Source organism: Gallus gallus, chromosome 10 (genome assembly GCF_016699485.2).
Source record: "Gallus gallus isolate bGalGal1 chromosome 10, bGalGal1.mat.broiler.GRCg7b, whole genome shotgun sequence".
Lineage (NCBI taxonomy): Eukaryota > Metazoa > Chordata > Aves > Galliformes > Phasianidae > Gallus > Gallus gallus.
The window spans coordinates 5,680,846-5,696,868 of NC_052541.1; the positions used below are offsets into that span (position 1 = coordinate 5,680,846).

Below are 16,023 nucleotides of genomic sequence, written 5' to 3' on the forward strand. Positions count from 1 at the left end.
CCCTATTAAATCCAGAAGTAAGGCATTATAGCTAAGAGCAGCTCTATTGGGTCAGTCCAGAAAGCTGTTATCCGCTGTATTAACAGCGCTGTCTAGGGAGTGATATAAGAACAGGAAGAGGATGTAGTTTTCTCCAACAGAGTTTGCTCCTCATGCCAGCGAGTCTTAAAGTAGTGATTGCCTGGACCAGAGGTTATATGATGATATTACCTTGTTGCCTTTTAGTATCTGCAGCATCCTGTACCAATTGCTCTACAGTGTAGCTGCAAGTACAAGCCAGCTTGAGCTACTTAGTTTTGAATAAGTCTTTTATGTTTGAGTGAGCTCTCTTTACCCTATAACTAACATCCATCCAAGGTTGAGAATTGTTTTGTACTTGTTTTCATATTTGGTTCTCATTTTAGTTAAACAAGTTTGTTAAGCCTTCCTTAAAATATATATATATATATTTGTTACCCTAATTCTCATAAGTGTAGAAGATATGTCACTGTAGTTGTCAGGCCTAGCTTAGAACAGAGGACTTAAAAAGTGGAAGGTTGGTGTGTTTTCCTAAGTTATTAGCTGAATGTCAAAACACTGTTGTCATGGCATATCTTTAAATGCACTAACAGGGCTGGCTCTTTAGGAACATCTTTCATCCTAGAAAATCTCTAACTTTTTTTTATCAGCCTTCTGTCTTCAAAACAGTTAATTTACCTGAGAAACACCTCTATCATCTCCGAAGGTTCTTGGCATCAAGTAACAGTATTTTTGTTCTGCTTAAATAGTAGCGCTGCCAGTAACAAGTTGCTCCTTGTAGATCTCTTTCAGGTAAATCAAAGGAATAGGAGGAGGACAACCCTGTAATATGATCCAGGGATTTTCCAGGCTCTTTGATCTCACCTGAAAGTATTTTTCTTGTTGTTTTCCCCCATGCACACATAGTTTTGTTTCCAATGGCCCAGAAAGCTTTATCTCTGTGTCTAGGCACTTTGTCTTGTGTATGGTTGTCTGCCTGACTCCTAAGGGATCAAAGCAGCTGAGGGGAGCTCTGAATAGGGATTGAGCCTGAAGTATACATGGGACCTGGTCCATTCAAGCCTCTGAAAATGTGAACCCCTGCTGAGAGACAGCATAGAGAGTATAGCAGGGCAGTGACTGTCTTCCAGGAGCTCTGGATTAGTGTTGCAATTGCATAGCATCTTCTAATGCAGGAAAATAACTGGCTATGCCAAAAGAGGCTAGTCCAAGACATTAGTGATTAGTGCTCAACTTCAGTCTATGTCTTAGTTGTGGTCATTAGTTGCCTTCCCCAGAATAAATCCTATGGTATCAATGCTTTGCTATTGGTAAAGCTTCAATAGTAGAAAATGCAAAAACATGATGCAAACCCTGACCTTTCTGATGTTCTCATACCTGTGTCACTCAAAATCATGGTAAGTGCTTTTATTTTCAGTTGCAATGTTCAGAAGTTATTTTTCCTAGCACTGAAGAAGAGTCATGTTATCTCTGTTTTCTGTAACAGAACCTTTTCCTCTGGGAAATCATTATTAGTAGAAACACAGAAGGGCACTAATGAGGTACCTGAATGTAAGCAGTTGTTGCAATTTCCCAGCCCATCTGGCCTCTAGCTCCTGAGGAGGTCTGCTGTAGAGCCTGTGAGATGCTAGTCCCGGGAGGATGTCTTTCATGCATGGCTACGCAGTTTACAGCTGAAACTTTCAGTGATCAGAATGACCTAATCTCAGTGCCAGCAGTGTCAGTATTTAGGAACCTTACATGAATAAGGATTGTGACCTCTTGTTTGTTCCTACATATCACATTGGTAAAAGAGTCAACTTCAAGAAGAACTATCCATGGAATCACACTCAAGTGTTTGTAAAGGTAGGATTTAGCTAGTAATACAACCTTTCCTGGCGTATTCCAATCTAGTCACCTTGTGTAAACCTGGAAATACAAGTGCCACCTTCCTAAGGGTTTGCTGGTCTTCATCAAACTCGTAATTTAGTTTTCTCTAATCAGATGCACTTGTATTAATCAACCACTAGATAGAGCTGTGCTAAATAGAAAGTGCCTCTCTATGAAGTTTTACGCTGAAATTCATGTTTTCTGTAGTACAGAGGCAAAATAAGGATTAATTGTTGCACAAGACAAATACGATAAGGAGGATATTTTTCTCCATTAACATAAAATTTGCCCTTTCCTTTAATTATACAATGGGGATCATGAACAGTTTTCTGAGTATACCTCTTAGTAAATCTTCAGTGAACAGTTCAACATAGTTCCTATGTATTAATTATTAAATAAGCTCTATCTTTAAACTGCCACAACAATTATTTTTTAATCGAGCGTTCATCACAGAACTATTTCTCATCCCTGTGAATGGGAACCTTAAAAGTGAAAATTTTATTAGCTTTTCTTTCTCTTTTGTTTTGCCACTCTGGTGCTGACCAGCATTCATGTATCCGTCAAAGAGTCATAACCATAAGAAAAAGGAATTAAATGTAGTATCTAATGTAATTCTGAAATAAAGGAAGGTTGTTCTATTTAATGATTTCTGAACTCTTTTTTTACTGCTGTACTCATTTATAGTAGGAAATTTACTTTTGACTTAGTACTAGAGATGAGTTTATTATAAAAGCTCGGTAGTAAAACAACTGATGATGAGATTGGCCTTTAGACTGTTTAGGATTTTGTTTGCCAGAGTTGTACTGAGCTGGTGTAAAAGCTACACTAAATCCATGGATTTTTAGGATAAAATATAATTCAGACAAAGATGAGTAGGAGTTATAGGGAAGTGGTAAATGTGTGGATCCCACACAACACCCAGCCCTCAGCAGAATTCCCCCACATACTTTCCAGTGCTGTTCTGTAGCTCTCAGCAGGTACAGGCATAGCAGAGACAGTGGCAGTACAGATTGTTTCATCCTGTCAACAAATGAAAGTAAATACTGCTGGATATTTTAGTGATATGTTCAGCTTTTAGCTGTCATTGAAATAGTTCCAAAGTGCAATACTTGCATCCAGTACAGCATGTTTATGTCTTAGAGAAATGAGGCCATAATAATGAAGCATTTATCTAAAGACTCCTCCTCTCTGTTCTTACTTTTTCATTTTCTGTAGCTGAGGTATGTCTTAAGACCTCTTTGGTTTTATCAGGTACAAGCAAAGTTTTTAATAGCCAGAATTATGACTATTTATTTGATTCCATTTTGTTCTCAATTCTTGTGAGTAAAATGGCACTCAGCTTGCTGGTTGAGTGGATTTGTGATTCTCTCCAAGGATCAGCCATGGATTAGTGAAGTACAGCTGGTATCTTCCTCCTGCCAAGTGCTTTTGGCACTTTTTTTTTTTTTTTTGTCTTTTTTAATGCCTTTCTCTAAATAAATCCTTCCTCTTTTTCTCTTCTCCTTTCCCTCACTCATCCCTCCCACCCCCCCCCCCCCCCCCTTTTTTTTTTCCTGGGGATTTGTTCCTGTTCAAAAAGGGAATTTAAACAAATGTTCTTAATTTACCAAGTTAATGCTTGTTCATGTTTAAGGAGTCTAGCTCACTAGATTTTTAAGTTATCAGTCTAAAATGCTAATGATCTTTGCATGAAGATGGCAGGCAGTAGCATGTTTTTGAAACATAGATCATTATGAGGCTTACAGTTACAGTGTAAGGTATATGACTACACAGCTAGATTGTACTTTTAATGATTCTATTTTCAAAATGAGTTCTTGCATCTAAGCATTTAAATGCTTATAGAGAAACCTCTTTAAAGAACATCTTTTTGTTAGAAGATGTGAATCCTTCATCTCTCTTACTGAGAAGCAAGGTGTGAGCAGGAGCTTGATAAGCTCTGCAGTACTGGAAACATGCATTTTTATGCAGATTCTTGCAGGCAGCTTCTATCAAAAAGCCTGTCCTACATCTTCTCAGATGTGGTTCAATTTTCTGTTTTTCTGGATTGATTTTCTCTCTTATCTGTTAATGCCACAACTTCAATGTAAAAGGAAGACTTTGTTGTCAGGCTGGATACCAGTCTTTGAGGCTGCATCTTACTGCTCAGGAAACCTGAGAGAAAACGGTTCTCATAGGGAGAATCCCACTAAGTCAGTCAGCTGCAGCGGCCTCAGAGCTCATCTTGGGCAGAGAGCTAATCTTTCTGTCTGCAGGTATTTGAGATTGTGATCAGCAAAACGTAGATGAGCCCTGGTGCAAGTAGGTCTTAAGTTGTTCTGGATTATATGCAAACTGATTCGATGTTTGTTTAGATAATGACTGGCTTGGGAAACATTCAATGTAATTAACACCTTTAATAGAGAAGCATGATGACTATTTAACTGATCCTTTAACAACAAAAAAAAAAATCTCCTTTATTATTATTTTTTAAAAACTTAGTTTCAGACAGGATTGTTGGTGTTTGACTTGCAGGACACAGTTACTATTTCACTTTATGTTTTGAACTAAAATGGAATGGTATCTAAAGAAAAGAATGTAAAATACTGTCAAAGTAAACTCTTTGGCTTTTTGGGGGAAAAAAATGAGCTAAAATGTAGTGAGGTGAACAATGTGAGGAGGCATGCATGCAGAAATGTTGAACTCTTGGATAACTCTGAGCCCTACAGTGATAACAGACCCAAATATGAGTGGCTGGCAAACAACTGGAAAGCATTGTAAGCTCTCCTGGGAACAGTGTGTGAAAATTTGTCAAGGTGGTGTGATTATCATCTGCTTAGTTATTCTGTCTGAATGTTCCATATTGCTGCTCAGCATGCAGAATGGCCTTCCTTGCAGTTAACACTTGATTCTCTTGCTTTTCGGTCTTCGAATTCACAAAAAATTACTGTATTGTAAAATGCAGTTTATAAATTACATATCTTCATCAGAAAATAGAACATTGTTTTGCTGAAAGGAGACTGATATCAGCTTCCAAAGGAAAAACTTAGAATAACAGTGCTTAATTACATATTTTACTTTACACTGGTTTGTAAGTATTTTCACTGTCACAAAAATCTGGATTTCTTAAAAGGTTTGCTTGGTAACTCCTTAAAATGCAATTAATATGTAAACCAGTGGGAAGATAATTTATTACAGTATGTTGCTCATTTTGATACTGTGAATTTGATCTGTCAATTTTCCTTGTAGAAATCTAGAAAGAAGAGTGCACTCAGATAGCAAATGTCGTTTCATATTCAACTGATTCTTTACTCCACTGTTCACTTGTACGCCTCTTGCCAACCACATCAATGCAGTCTAGGAACTCTGGCAGTCTTTGAAAGTAAACGGCATGCAGAATGGAAAATGCCACAGAAGCACATCATGGCTTGGACATTCAAAGCCATTCACAGGCAAAGACCCTGAAAAGTTACAAATCCCAATGTTCAATGTTAGTAAAGTGAAGGAGATGTCTGGTATCTATTATTTAGTTGTGTAGCATAGCATGTTAAATTACAATGCTCTTTCATCAACTATTGCTTATGGCTTTGGGTTCTACTTTTGCTTTATTAAGGCCTTACATTTCAGTGCTTAAAAACATTTTTCATACTGCACTCCTTTTTGAGGAACTCGCCTAACCTACAGCATGTAACTAAATCAAGCATGAAAGTTCTGAATGTTTTATTTTTTTCCCCTGTCAAAACACACCCATGCTGTTGTGCATGAGTTTTTTCACTGATAGGTCTGAAATAGTAATGTGATAAAATAAAATGAAGATTGCTGTCAGTGTTTTAAATAACATGCACCTATTTTCTATATCACATTTGTTTTAGGATACTGTTTTCTTTCCTCTGTGCCTTTCTCAACTGACAGCCATGGGAGGAAAAAGTATAATCTCATGCTAATGCTTTATGGCAGCAAGCTGTAATTCTGTAGTAGTCACAGCTCTGTGGAACTGCACATTCAGCAGTTGACAGTGCTGAGAATGTGTCCTGAGAGCATCCAGCTTAGCTTGAGCTTTTCAACTAAAAGGCAAATCATCTTACTTAGTCTTTCATGGGAACGTCCAGCAGTCAAATCCAATAAATTACATACACTGATTCTTTCTAATGTTCCCTGAGAAGGCTTTTTTTTTTCTTTTACTTTTGGCATAGTTTTAATATAACTGAATGATATAGTTTAGGGGTAGTGGAGGATTTCTGTATCTGCCAAGCCAGTCTTAATACCAGACAAGCTACGAAAACAGTGACAGGCTCTTCAAAGGATGTTGAGAGAAATGCAGTGGGTTGTATAGAAGTACATTTCACATTCTTTTTGTTTCTCATGGCTGCAAGCTAAGAGACTGCTCTTGCTCACTCAAGCCTACCTGTATTTATCAAGTCTTGCCAGAACTCAATACAGAATTTTGAATAACTTTCAGTAAAAGATAACCCATGTCCTACTGGAGAAGAGTCCTAAGCAGGCTCAGGTAGCAGAAAGATTAGATCAATATTAGGATTTTCCCCCTTTTTTTTTCTTTTTCTTTTTCTTTCTTTTTTTTTTTTTGTTTTTTTACTTTTCAAGGAATGAGATTAAAAAAAATATAACATTAACTGAATGAACAAGTACCGTGATAGTTAATTGATTAGTATAACTGGGTTAACAAGGATTGGTAAGTACAAGCTCCCAAATTAAAGACAAAGAAGAAGGAAAGCCATCTAGCAGGAATGTCCATGATTTCTAGCCAAAGGATATAGTTATGTGACAGAAATATGCTCCAAATAACTTGATTAACCACAGCACTGCAGTTTGATAAGTGTAACTTGTTGTGATATAGCTTTGGTGAAAAATGAGGAGCATTCACTCTTATAAGGCAGACTAAGAGAGCTGATGCATACTGTACATTCCAGTAGGATTATTACAGAATAGATCTTGGAAAGGAGGTAAAGCCCCAGATTTCAGCCTACTAAATGAAAGCAGCAGAGATTTGATTGCTACAGCTAGATGACCAAAAGTTTTCATATGTTTTTACAAGGTGTGTATAGTATACTGCACGTGTACTTTATTGCATATATATAAGGTGCTTCTTTATGCTTTGCTCTTTACAAAAAGAAAAAACAAGCTACTCTCAGCAAATTTTCGGTTTCAATACCAGTGAATGATTGGAAGCAGGGATTGATGGTTTTGATCATGTATTGTGTGCTTCCACGTTTTTAGTGTTCATATCTTCACTCTGGGTCCAGTATGGCACTAGACCTTTTTGGAGGAGCTCTGGAGCCCTTACAGTATTTCCAGATGAGATTGTAAGGGTCAGCATGGATACAGGTACAGAGATATGGTTGAGTCTTTCTATACAATGAATGTTACAGAGCTATCGTTAGCAACACTGTTTATTTCTTTTAGATTCATTTTAAATTTCAGAATTTCTGCTGTATTCTAAAGCTGTAGTCTCTGCGTAATGAACTTCCCTCACATGCTAGACAAGTCAGAAAAGCACAGTCCTGTAACAGATGTGTCAGTAGCACCAAGATAATAAATGGAAAAAGTCTGCTCTTTAATATCACTTTCTTTCTTTTTCTTTCACAAAGAGAAACATTTCAGCTATGTAGAAAAAGTCTTCCACTGATAGTAACCTGATTTATTGCAAAATACATATTTGTTCAATATCAGTTTAAGGTAGTAAATTATCCTTAAAAAAAATAGAGCTAGATAACAGTCTCCTCTTTATAAAAGTTTTTCTGGTTTGAAACTCACTCAGAATCCAAATACACAACCCTGAGTGTAAACATTTTTCTTCTATTTTATTAAGAATATGTTTATCAGTTTAGTTTTACAGCACAAAATTTAAGTTTCATGTCATGATATTAATTTTTCTTTTACTGGTGTCTGTGTGAGGTAACAGATGGCGCCCTTCTTCTTTCTGTGCCAATTCACGACAATTTTTCTTTTGGTAAACTTGTCCTTTATCATACAGAATATCATTTCTGAAAGCTAAAATACTCCATTTCTTTTGTTTAAAGATAACATCACTTCTTAGCCACCATTTCTTCTAAACTCAGAAACATGCCTCGTAAGCATCAGTCAGTGACAAGTTGTCAGAGATCTGAAAATCACTATTTTTGTCATAGAGCTGGGGGGGCTGGAGCAGGGGAGTGCACCTACTGTTTCTGGTATTGAAAAATAATCTGTTATTAGAGAGATATGATTTACAAGTTGAAGCCTATGCCTTGAGTGTAACACAGGTCAGTTTCTGTATCGCTCTTTTGTTGTTCCAGTTAAAATTTTGATTTATGCCTGTCAAGAAAATAACTATTGTATGGTACCTGTATAGTAGATGAATCTATCAATAGGAGGTGTAGTGTTACACAATTATCAAGCAAAAATGTCAAAATTTTTGTTGTATCCTAAAATGTTGTATCCTAAGAGTATTAGTGAAATGAGAGAGATCTTCCAACAAATCTCAGTTGCTGGGGCTCCCTCCTTTGTAAATAATTTGCAGCAAAACCTGCGAGCTGATTTTCTGCAGACCAAGAAAGTATTACTTGGAGAACTTTGCCATTATTCTCAGATGCTCCTGCTTAATTAGTAGGTTTTGAATTTCCATTGTAATTGATCCTTACGTAGGCATAAGTGTATTGTGCTTCCAGGGCCCTATCTTGATGTGCTTTTCTACCTTTTGATGGTGGACAGAATCACCAAGTACATTAAGTTGCACTCTTTTCAAGAGGAAAGCTGGGGGCTGCCATTTTTGAAATGTGGCCTTTCCTCTGTCAGAGCTCTATAATATTAGCTTGAATAGAAAAACAGAACATCCCTTGTATACATTTTCATAATGGCTTTCAAATTCTACAACTTTTCAAGGTGAAATCATGGCATTGTAAGCCCTGTGTTTCTTTTATCTAAATGTTAGGAGGACTTTGGAAGTGCACGTTTGAAGGATTATTTGTTCATGTGTGTCTCATGGCAAATGGTGAAAAGGGGCATCTAGTCAGAAACGCTTGCTTTTGTTCAGTCACTACCAGTCTGTTGTTAGCAGTGTGTTTTATATTGGGTATGTTCTCTATTTTCTGTATGTTCTATATTTATGTAAAAATTCAAAACTAAATATACTGGGGAGAAAATTACTGAATTGTTTTGTAGCAGTCATGCAGCTAAAGAAAGTAAATACAATGTGAGATTTTTTCCCCTAGTAATTCTTAGAAGTATTAACTTCAGAATCTCTCTGAAGTATATTTACTGTTTGCTTGCATTTCTGTTTTAATTAGTGTGAGGAACATAACAAGTTTGGCAAAGCTGAAAGCTGCAGTATCTCATACTGCTTCAGCAACTTACTGGGGTTTTAATTTATCTCAAGCCCTGGACTGATCAGCAGGGCCCCCATTTATGACAGTAGATTTCTATTCAAATATTCCAGGAATTCAGAACACCTACAAACTGGCTCGGGAATAATACTGACTTCACACATTTTCTTATGAGCAGGTAAATAGGGATTTACTGTGTAAGACAAAATTGGATAATCCATGTCTGTGCATTAAACTTTTCAGGTGAACACAGAATATTCATTCTATTTATTGTAGAGAACACTTTGCACCATTTTAAAAATCTAATTGTGTGCTAAATGTGCATACTGAATTTCAGTCTCATTGACTTGACTTCCACAGCTTTCTGTGTATGGTGCTGTTTCCTGGAAATCAGAGGGGCTATTCATCACTGCAACTTGTGCCTAAGTGAGCTCAGAATCAAGAGTTAAGCAAATGCCTTCATGTTAAAGGTTGGATGTGAGTAGTCTAGGTGGGAGAGGAGCTCAAGCAATCAGCACGTGGTGGTAGGGCTGGCATGGAACTGGTACTGCTCTTGCCTTGGGTCATCAGTGTTTTTTTTTTTCTCATTGTTACAACTTGCCTTTGATGTCAGTTGTACTTAAGTAAAATACACAGTTTGATGCTATTTTTGCTGTATAAAGCCCCTTCAAACACACTCAAAAATAAAGGAGAGAGGGAGGATTGTGAAACATTTGTAGTGTTCACTGCTGCAATGCAAAATTTAAGTGTTCCAATAAGTCATGCTCACAACAGTTTACCACATTACAAAAACACTTATCAGTGAATTTTTGCCAAAAATAACCCGTTTCCTTCATGCTTCTCACAGGATGCAGCAGATGTTGCATTATCAACAGATAAAATAAGCTGTGTCAGTTTTCTTCTGTTCTGCTTTAAAGATATTCTTTCCAACTCTGACTACTTGACACGCTCTAGAGGAATGCTGCAGATGTGTTCAGAGATGAACCTGGGCAATAAAGAAGGATGTTTTTTTTTAGTTATGTGTACACTTATGTCACTTAGAGAAAAAGTGCAGTAGTAATATTTGAAAGTGGAAAAAAGCTGTCAAATTTATTTTGCAGTCCTGACCATAGAAAAGCACTCATTCCCTGCATAAAAGGCAGTATATTCTTTTTTGAAAGGATCTCTGTGTTTTCAGTGGAATGCAGACTGAGAACTTCTACAAAGGAGAGAGTAAGGGGAATGCTTTTTGCCTCTGCACTCTGTGGTTTTGTCAGGTCCTACTCAAGGTAATAATAAATTTGCTGGGGATAATAGCCTGTATTTCAGACTAAGCAGACAATTCCTTTGCCTATCCACACCCATTTTCTACAAGACTTAATGCATTTCAAAACCAGTATCCTACTTTATTGGAATAAGCCTTTTCTCGTGGATTACACCATTGATTGATTCCACTTGAAGACTTTTGACCAAATACTATCCATTGCCTCCCTGGAAGTATAGTTAGAGTGTAGTTAGAGATACTTTGAGTCTAGTTTAACAATTCAGTCCTGCACACAGGACCGATCTGAGCCCCGGACACTAAGGTACACTTATCTATTTCTTTTGCCTTTGAGTTTTCCAAACAGTCCACTTACAGTCCAGTTACAGATTTGGCAGTGGCATCAGGTGGTATCTATTGAATCAGAATCAGTTGAGACGTTCACTTTTTAGAAATGATTAAATTTTTGAATAATGAAGAGATCTGCAGTTAAACGGTTGATTTTGTCTTTTCATATGTGCTACTGCTTCGCAGGATTAATTTTGTCACCAATCAAAGCCTTACAGTGAATGGTCATGAATTTTACTGCTACAGAACAGTATTTTCAGGAAGGTTATGAATAAATAACCCTATTCCATTTTCACGTGAACAAGCTTGTCATAAGCAGTCTATCCCTTCATCTTTGTCCATCTCAGACTGAATCTCTGTGAGCTTATGTTTCCTCTTGGGCTATCATGCTATTTCTCATCTATTCTGACATCTGTGTATGTGACGTTTGTATTAATACTCATCACAAGTTCTAGTATTTCAGTAGTGTCGCATTCTGTGAAATATTGGTTACTGGTTTAAGTTTTAATACAGCTATGAAAAAATACAGGATTCTTTGAGCTACAGTTTATCTACATTCGTGTAAGACAATACTATTAGTTACATAAAGTGTGTGAGCCATCAAATCTTCCAGCCTAAGCGTATTGTTACATTTACTATTCACATGTAAGTGTAACTGATTACCCTGATAGATCTAGATTTGCATCAGTTGTAATAGTAATAATAAAGACTGTGTTGCTTTTGGAAGACTAATTAATCTGTTCGTCATTCCTACTTACTCTGTCCAGACATGTGGTTAGCCAGTGGTAACCAAGGGAACTTTGTTCTGAGACAGTCACAGTGAGGACAGCAAAGAGATGCATATCTTTATCCCTTTCCTTCACAGTGCATTTATATCAAGCTGTGTCACAAAACAAACTCCAAGTGCTGTGAGCCTTCCCATAGTATGAGTGCAGGCATCCATGAAAACTATCTTTTGTGTAGTGACATTTTCTCTGAGAATGTCATTTTTTCACTCGTGTATTATTCCTTTGAACTCTGAATGAGCACTTTGGCTGAAGTTGACAGAATTATATATTTGAAATTAAAAGTCAGTGGTTTCTTCTTCTTGTCATAGAGAATTTGGTTGTAGGCATTTCAGACAGCAAATGCAGCAGAGTAGGCTGCTTACTCTTTGCACTGAAAGTGCACGTTTATTAGGTTTTTAGCCAACTCAGTTATGCTTTGTTTAATACGCACTTCATGTAAGTTCCATTCCTTTGCTTTTATGTGACTGTTTCCCATACATACACACACTAGAAGCAAATCAGTTATTACAATATTGCTATATGTGTGGATGTATATAGTTATATCTTGTGTTATCTGAAATACTGTTCAGAACATTTTCATTAGAATGTAGGCATTCTGTCAAGCTTCAACTTTGTTAAAAACACCCGATCCAAAATGTTTCAAAACAAAATTTTTGTTTGCAATAGTAAGTGAGGAAAATACTGTCTGTAGATGGTATCTTTGATGTCAGTCACCTTTGAACATGCTTAAAAGCTGTATTTTTTTTCTTTTGTCAAGTTGGACAAGGCTTGCTGACCTTTCATCAGTCTCGTTACTTAAACTGAGGTGCCAGAGCAGTTACAGTACTGTAGAACCGTCCCATTAACATTAAGTGAAGATTCAGTGACAATTGCATTTCAATTTTCAAAAATATTGTTCTTTCTAGGTGTGTATCTGTTATTTCATATTGAGCTATGAAATGAAAAACACAGGTGTGATATTTTTCAGCATTGATTCTTAAACAGTGTTTTGTCTTCCAAACACAGTTACATATAGATGCAGCTTGCATTCTCACAATGCCTTTCCAAGGAGAATCACGCTACATAGTCTATCTTCCAGTTTCAGATGGGGGTTCAAGTGCTCAATTAACATTTTTCAATAGATTTTTCTGCCTTAGATATTTCTGGTAATAATTATTCCTTCTGCTCAGTACGTCAACCTTTTCTGTTTTGAAGAGGACAACATGTTCCAGATAGAGGAGGCATCCATAAAGGTCACTAAGTCTGAAATGTGATTTTCACTGGAAAAAGAAACCTCTGTTGACTTCAACATATACTCTCTGTTTCAGTGCTGAGTTTTTGAGAGTGGTGAGCCTCCCCCTTTGCCTGAACAGGATTTTACAGGCAGATTCTGGAACAACAGGAACTTAAGCCTGATGTGATTTCAGAGGTCAGAACTGACAAGTTGATTTTGAAACCACAGGAAAACTTATGCAACTGTGGAGTATAGTTGTGATATGCCCTGTTATGGTGTCTACCAAACAACACTGCTAGTCATCTGTTAAATTTAGTGAACTTTGGGTGAAGCCTTTAAGTAGAAAAATCCCTCAATAGAGAAATACTCTGTACTTCCAGTATTTATGGAGTGCTGTACCTCATCCAGACTTTTGTGCTTGCTTTCTTAGACTTCATACTTTTGTTAGTGCCTCTTGCTTTCTTAAACTGTTTCCTCAGACAGAAATGAAATCCAAAATTCATTTTGCATTGTAGTTATCCAGAAGTTTGTCTAATTCTTTCACACTCTTATCTCTTTTTTCCTGAAGTTAGAAGGAGCTTTTGTCTCTTTAGGAAGACCAAGGTCTAGTTCTAAAATACAGCTGTTTCAGCTGGATACTTTGGCACTTAGGGCAAGTCAGAAGTTGAAATTATGCCTCTAAAATATTTGTCTATCAGTCACAAATGGACATATGGTTTTTGCATTGACAAACAGGCAGAGGAACAATGAAATAAGGTCAGTATAGCAGACTTCTTGATTGAGCAACATGCTGCAGCAGAAGCAAGGAGTTAAATTGCCTTTACCTCTAAATAATAGAGTTCCTAACTGTGACCCATAAATGTTTCATTGTTGGCACCCAGCACAGCAAGGTAGATTTTTGAAAGTTTGAGCAAAATTAGCAACTACCTGTAACTCATTATGTCCTTTGCTATATTGATAGTTTTAAAGTATGAGAAGATGCAGAAGAAGCCCGTCACGGCAAGGAAATTAATTAAATTGACGAAAGCAGCAGAGTATGAAAATGCATGTGATATATAAAGTTACAAAATGAATAGCTTATTTACAACTTTGGCTGTTTTAATACAGCGTTTTGCCTAACTTCAAGTTGTTCCAAAGAGGATTAGATATAATTAATGCTGTATGACCTTTTTTCCTCTTTTCAAAGAATGTAGAGCTGTACATCTAATGAGGACCCCTGAAAGGACGATTATGTCCAATTGTCTCAATTATGCAAATTACATTGATATTTTAGCAGAAGGGAGGGGTTACTTCAAATTAAAAGTTTCAGCTCCTGCTTTAGCCTTTCTGCAGTGTTGGCGTTTTTACAGTGAGTATATCCACTGTTTGAAGAGAGGAAAGGAGGTTTAACAAATTGGAGATTTGGGCACTATCAAAGTAGATTTGTTGTGCCTTGTTCCACCATGAGATGAAAATACCCTCTGGGCAGGGAGATGGGTCATGAGACTTCTGAAGGATTACCTTCAAAGGGAGTCATGAGATTGGTTTGAACAAAGAAGCGGCTCACATGCTTATCATATGAGATTCTCTTCTTAAAGTGGTGGAAGCCCATCTTCTTGGGAATTCTCATGAACTTCAGAGAGACTGGAAGTCCTACCAGTAAGATGAGTGAGAAGTCTGAACAACAAATGGGACAGAAGCTCAGAGTTAAATGTAATTTATTTATTCTAGATGTAAATCATCTTCCCAAACTGTGAAACACTTCTAATGACAAGCAGGTAGGACAAGATTTTAAATATTTTTGTTTGTTTCATTCCTGATCATTTTCTACTTTGCTAACTGCTATAGCATCAATATGCATAATTGAAGCTATGCTGAAGAAATGTTTAGGCAACCTATGTTTAATTGGAGAAAAATAATTCAGTTGAAATAGTAGAGCTTTGACTAGACTACTTCCTAAATTTCTCACTCTTTGTTTTGAAAGACATGGAACTTAAAGCACTAATTGCAAGATGACAAAATAAGTTTTCAAGTTCAAAAATAGATGTTTCAAAGCATTTCAGAAGCAGAGAATTGCTCAAGTATGACTATAATAAGTAGAAATGCTGACAAAGTGAGATCGAGTGGAAATGTTACATATTTTGGTGCTTTGAATACTAGTTTAGAGCTAATCTGCAGAAAATGAGATGGATTTCTGGTTTATTTGTTTTGTAGGTTGACTCTTTGTTTTGTTTCAGTGTTCGTTAGATATCAAAATTTGTCAGTAATGTTCTCTAGAACTCACTGTTAGCGACAAGCCTTCTGATAAGCAAACCTCTTTCTGTGGGCATTTGTTTCTAGTTTGGTTTATCATGGGCTGATGTTAGGTCAAGTATTATCAAAATTTTGGAACAGAGTAGGGCATGATTTGTGGTGTTTTCTCACACCAGCAAGGGTCTGCAGTAAAGAGGTTTTACCTGTGAAAGATCTGTAACAAACAACCCCATCACATTTGTATCAACAATGCGGCTGTCATTTGAAGCAGTGCTGTTTTGCTGTAAAGCATACTGGGCTGTGAGATCAAAAGTCTCCCTCACTAAAATCCAACCTACATGCTGTCCCTGGGTATTCACGTACCAATTGTTCAGCTGACTGGGGAGCCAAGGAGCTTTTGACGGTTGTTACACCCAACTCTTCAAATCACAACTCTGTAGGACAGCGCTCCCTCCACTCCACTGGCAATCCAGTCATTCTGCTGAAGCACACTTGAGGATTTGTAGATAGACATCTCAGGGTAACAGTTATTCCAAGAAGGCAAGAAGGCCTATCCTTGTATTCCCTTATGAGGCACGAGGCAGCTCCTGGCGCTGTGTGTCTCCTTTAATGCTCCTAATTCAGGCTTTAAAAACCTTCTCCATTCATGTGCTGTGGACTCTGCATTTTCTCCTTACCTCAGGAGCAGAGAGTCAAATTCCACCTTGCGTATAGTGGAACCTTTACTGTGCATTTGATACCAGTATGACCCATGCTAAGAAACCACTCTTTGGCCTCATTAACACCATTCAAAATATGTTTGTGATGTAATGACATGTAGGTACAAATAAGTTTATCAGTTTCTCCCACAGAAGATTTGAAATGTAGGAACTTTCTTTTTAGAAAGTTTTAGACATGAACTTCAAAATTCTGAGATATATTTATGGAAGATAATAAATATAATCACAATCAAGTTTGAAATTTTATAATAGTTTCAGTTTAATTCAAATGGTACACTGCAGCTAACAATTTAAAGCCAAA

General features: G+C 37.0%; 1 protein-coding gene across 5 annotated transcripts in view; it reads left to right on the forward strand.

Annotated features, from left to right (window-relative positions):
• Positions 1-16,023, forward strand: part of TRPM1 (transient receptor potential cation channel subfamily M member 1) — a 130,639-nt gene that overhangs the window by 62,360 nt on the left and 52,256 nt on the right. The window contains exon 1 of one of the 5 annotated variants that reach the window (XM_015278984.2): positions 14,515-14,528. The exons of the other annotated variants lie outside the window; for them this stretch is intronic. The gene's annotated coding sequence lies outside the window, so the exon portion shown is untranslated. Of the gene's footprint in view, positions 1-14,514; positions 14,529-16,023 lie in introns of those variants that run through there. 5 annotated transcript variants of the gene reach the window in all.